The sequence below is a fragment of the Desmodus rotundus genome, chromosome X (assembly GCF_022682495.2).
Source record: "Desmodus rotundus isolate HL8 chromosome X, HLdesRot8A.1, whole genome shotgun sequence".
Lineage (NCBI taxonomy): Eukaryota > Metazoa > Chordata > Mammalia > Chiroptera > Phyllostomidae > Desmodus > Desmodus rotundus.
In genome coordinates, this window is record NC_071400.1 from 96,304,485 (window position 1) to 96,310,004 (window position 5,520).

The 5,520-nt window shown below is 43.6% G+C and overlaps 1 pseudogene; it reads right to left on the reverse strand.

Annotated features, from left to right (window-relative positions):
* Nucleotides 1-432: 432 nt before the first annotated feature.
* LOC112313383 (heterogeneous nuclear ribonucleoprotein A1-like) lies at nucleotides 433-1,387 on the reverse strand (annotated as a pseudogene).
* Nucleotides 1,388-5,520: the final 4,133 nt, after the last annotated feature.

Here is a 5,520-nt window from a genome sequence, read left to right on the forward strand (position 1 = left end):
ATTACATGCTGAAGGCTGCTAAGATACTGGTTTCTAGCCTTGCCCCTACTGCTAAGATACTGGTTTCTAGCCTTGCCCGTACTTTCTAAAGACACATTTAATCAGCGTCATGATCAGACTATTACCTTTAGCAATCAACAGCATGGGTGCAAAAAGAAAGAAAAAAAAAAACTACATTCAAAACCCTTTGTTGGAATGCTTTACACTTTCCACAGAACAGAAACTAAAATAACCTGTTATACAGTTAGTCACAAATACAGCCCTTGAGTTTTTTTGCCCATTCACATGAGTGTTGTCTAAAACATATCTTCTTTGTAGCAGCGAGGCCCTACCACCACTGCTTGGCTGAGTTCACAAATCTGTGGTAACCTGTAGCTTCCCTATCACTTCTCTGGCTCTCCTCTCCTGCTAAGCTGTGTTTCCTGGCAGCAATTAAAACCTTCTGCCACTGCCATAGCTGCTGCTGGAACAGCCATAGACACCTTGGTTTCGTAGTTTGGCAAAGTATTGGCCTCTACCACCATAGGGGCCAAAGCTTATGCCTCCAAAGTTCCCTCCTTTCATGGGCCCGAAATTTGAAGACTGATCATTGTAATTGCCAAAATCATTGTAGCTTCCACCAGCTCCAAAATGGCTTCCATCATTACCAAATCCATTATAGCCATCCCCACTGCCACCATATCCACCACCACCACAGCTGCCACCAAAGCCACCTCGACCGCTGAAGTTTCCTCCACGACCAAAGTTGTCATTCCCACTAAAACCACCTGCATGACCACCTCCGAAGTTCCCAGAACCACTAGGACCCCTTGGGCTGGATGAAGCACTACCCCTCTCTTGCTTAGATAGGGCTTTCCTCACTTCCCAGTTGAGGCCACTCACAGTGCGGTGTTTCTGAAGGACAGTCTTGTCTACAGAGTCAGGGTCATCAGAGGTCACAAAAACAAAGCCTCTCTTTTGGCCACTGCCTCGGTCAGTCATGATTTCAATCACTTAAATTTTCCCATGCTGTTCAAAATAATCTCTTAGGTGATGTTCTTCAGCATCTTCTTTAATACCACCGACAAAAATCTTTTTCACAGTTAAGTGGGCACCTGGTCTTTGAGAATCTTCTTGTGAGACAGCCCTCTTTGGTTCCACAACTCTTCTCTCCACCTTGTGTGGCCTTGCATTCATGGCTGCATCCACCTCCTCCACAGTGACCTACATGACAAACCCAAAGCCTCTGGAGTGCTTGGTGTTTGGAGCTCTCATAACCACACAGTCTGTGAGCGTTCCCCACTGCTCAGAGTGGCTCCTCAGACTCATCTGTTGTTTCAAAGCTCAAACCTCTGACAAAGAGCTTCTGTAGCTGTTCCGGCTCTTTGGGAGACTCTGACTTAGACATGACGACCGCAGGAGAGGGAACTTCAATGATGCTTACTCAGCGGCATCCACCGGCAGAAAGCCCTAAGTTCTTGATATTAGCAAGGTTCCCTTGACCTTCACTACTTAATTCATCTAACAGTGTGCGAGCAGATAATTCTCTATATTCAGTCACTTCCTGCTTACTACACCTAGAGTGCTTTCTGCTTACCTTACTCAACCTTGACTAATACATGGATAAAGCCTTGGGATAAGGGCATAGCATACCAGGGGAGTGAGAGAGACTACACAAGACACTAAACTACTTCATTATGAAGTAAGGGGCATTGTGCTGCTTTCCTAGTGCTGCTGTAACAAATAACCAAAAATTGTGTGGTTTAGAACAACAGAAATTTATTCTCTCACAGTGTGGAAGCTGGAAGTCTGAAATCAAGATGGCAGGAGGGCACTGCTTCCCCTGAAGGCTCTGGGAAAGACTCCTAGGTTAATCATCCTCACTTGCTTCCTCCTGTCCTCCGGTGGTTGCTGGCAATGCTTGACACTCCCTAGCTTCTACTTGTATTACTTCAATCTCTGTTTCCATTGTTACTTGGCATTCCTCCTTTTGCAGCTATGTCTTCACATGTCCTTCTTACCCCAGTCATACTGGACTAGAGCCCACATAGTCTAGTATGACTTCGTGTGCAAAGACCCTATTTCCAAATAAGGCCACATGCACAGGTACCAGGACCTGAAATTTAGGGGGACACTATTGGCATCCAAGATCAAATTTGCCTCTTGCTTCCTTTATCCCAAAGCCAGTCCTCCCTAATTGCTTCTGTGCTGAGCATCATGGGAAATTTGCCCAGCATTGTAGGAGACAGAGTGTTCTTAGAACCAAATCTACAAGTTAAATGTGAATGCTGCTGCCTCCCACCTCATCCATGTTTCTTATAGGTGAAACTGTTCCTTCTGAGGACAGGATATTACATAGCCACGCACAGCTCTACTCCAGAAAGGTGATACATAGGTTGATATAAATAACCATTGTTCATTCATTCAGCAGAAACATTTTGACATCAACATGCATACAGCTCTCAGCTAAACCAAAGATGAGCAAGAGACTGTTGTTTAATTATTGATGTGATCTTAATCATGTTCATACAATGGGAGATGAATATAACAGTCTCAGGGCACTAAAAATGTTACATGTACACTGTCAATAAGATACGTACTGTATTGTATCTGTGGGCCAACTTCTCTGCAAATCTCTCATCAGGATGAGGATTATAAGAAAAACTTGGCACCAAAAAGGAGCTGCAGTTTGGCAAGCTGTAAGGAAATGAGGATTATAGCCAGAAACACCATGGCATGAGAAGCAAGGGAAAGAAAAAACACTCAGAACAGAGTAAGACAACAGATCTCGAGGCAATGATCAATACGTAGGCAAATACTTATGGAATAATGTAAGCCATCAGCATGTTTATCATCTCTTTACCACTGTAAAATTGAGGAAAGATAAAGCTCTTATTTAACTTTCAAATCAGTTCTATAAATAAGCACATTAATGGGGGGGTGGCATAAATTTGGAAACATCTATTTGTTAATAACTGTCATCACAGGCAGTAATGGGAAGCATCTTCCCTTCTGATGTAGCATACAGACTATCCCTCTCCCTCTCCCACCCATTTTTCCTGACTCAACTTAAAAAGGCACAGAAAACATTAGCAACTTCTTGGCACCTCATTTATTGAGGGTTACAGCTAAAAGCACCGCTGACATGCCAAAGCACCTTGGCTTCATCATCATCTCTTATAAGTGGGATATTTTAGGCCTGAATGCAAAACAATCATTTGAAGGACCAACCAGAAATAGCCACTTTCACAAGGGGACTGCCAACCCCCCTGCACATTCTCTGGCCCCCACTCATCTCCTATTATTTTCATCCCAGTATCCTTCAGGCAGCTGATAGGTAGCAGGGTCACTACTTTCATTGTTATTGTTGAAGGACTTACTAAAAATATGAAAAGAGGATTGGTAACAGACTTCCAGCCAAGATGGAAGTGTAAGTGGATACACTTTGCCTCTTTCCACAACCAAAAGAAGGACAACAACAAATTTAAAAACAAAAAGTAACCAGAACTGCCAGAAAAATGGAACTGTATAGAAGGCCAACAACCAAGGAGCTAAAGAAGAAACATTCATTCAGAATGGTAGGAGGTGCAGAGTCAGGCAGCTGGGGCAGAGAGGACACACAGCAAGGCGGCAGCTGGAGGACTGGGCAGTCCCACATCTGCATGCGGATAAACCGGGAGGAACAACTGGGGAGCGAGACAGACCACACAACCCCGGGTTCTAGCATGGGAAAAGAAAACCTCAAAACCTCTGGCTATAAAGACCTGTGGGGGTTGCAGTAGCAGGAGAAACTCCCAGCCTCACAAGAGAGCTCACTGGGGAGACCCATACAGTCCTAGAACCTATACAAGCCCACCCACCTGGGAATCAGCACCAGAAGGGCCCAATTTGCTTGTGGATACCGGGGGAAGTGACTGATAGCCAGCTGAGAGCTGAGCAAGTGGCATTGTTCCCTCTCTGAGCCATCTCCCACATCACCACAACGCAGCGACTTGGGTTGCCCCGCCCTGGCGAACACCTAAGGCTCCACCCTTTACAATGTGACAGCTACACTGAGACAAAGAAATATGGCCCAAATCAAAGAACAGATCAAAATTCCAAAAATAGAACTAAGCAATGAAGAGATAGCCAACCTACCAGATGCAGAGTTCAAAACACTGGTAATTAGGATGGTCCAGAAATGGCTGAGTAAGTCACAAAATAGAAGAAAAGCAAAGACTACGTAAAGTGAAATAAAGAAAAATATACAGCCCTGGCTGGTGTGGCTCAGTGGTTGAGTGCCAGCCTGCAGATCAAAGCATTGCTGGTTCGATTCCCAGTATAAGGCACATGCTTGGGTTGTGGACCAGGTCCCCAGTTGGCGCGTGAGACACAACCACACACTGATGTTTCTCTCCCTCTTTTTCTCTCTCCTTTCCCCTCTCTAAAAATAAATAAACTTTAAATACACACACACGCACACACACATACAGGGGGAAAAAAGGGAAAATATACTGGTTCCCTGTATATACAGTGAAGGAAAGGAAACTGGGTCTCAAATCAATGATTTGGAGCAGAAGGAAGAAATAAACATTCGACCAGAACAGAATGAAGAAATAAGAATTTTAAAAAATGAGGAGAGGCTTAGGAACCTCTGGGACAACTTTAAACGTTCCAACATCCGAATCATAGGGGTGCCAGAAGGAGAACAGGAAGAGCAAGATATTGAAAACTTATTTGAAAACATAATGAAGGAGAACTTCCCCAATCTGGCAAAGGAAATAGACCTCCAGGAAGTCCAGGAAGCTCAGAAGAGTCCCAAAGAAGCTGAACCCAAGGAAGCAGACACCAAAGCACATCATAATCACTTACCCAAGATTAAAAATAAGGAGAGAATTATAAAAGCAGCAAGAGAAAAGGAGACAGTTACCTACAAAGGATTTCCCATAAGACTGTCAGCTGATTTCTCAAAAGAAACCTTGCAGGCAAGAAGGGGATAGAAAGAAGTATTCCAAGTCGTGAAAGGCAAGGACCTACATCCAAAATTACTCTATCCAGCAAAGGTATCATTTAGAATGCAAGGGCAGCTAAAGTGCTTCCCAGATAAAGTCAAGTTAAAGGAGTTCGTTATCACCAAGTCCTTACTATATGAAATGTTAAAGGGACTTATCTAAGAAAAAGAAGATCAAAACTATGAACAGTAAAATGACAACAAACTCAGTTATCAATAACTGAACATAAAAAGTAAAAAAAAACAAACTATGGAAACAACTAGAACAGAAACAGAATCACGGAAATGGAGATCACATGGAAGGTTTTAGCTGGGAGGGGGAGAATGGGCGAAAAGGTACAGGGAATAAGAAGCATAAATGGTAGGTAGAAAATAGACGGAGAGGTTAAGAATAGTATAGGAAATGGAGAAGCCAAAGAACTGTATGTAATGACCAATGGACATGAACTAAGTGGGGCTGGGGGAGGGGGAATGCTGGAGGATGAGGGATTCAGGGCAGAGGGGAATAAAGGGAAGAAAAAAATGGGACAACTATAATAGCATAATCCATA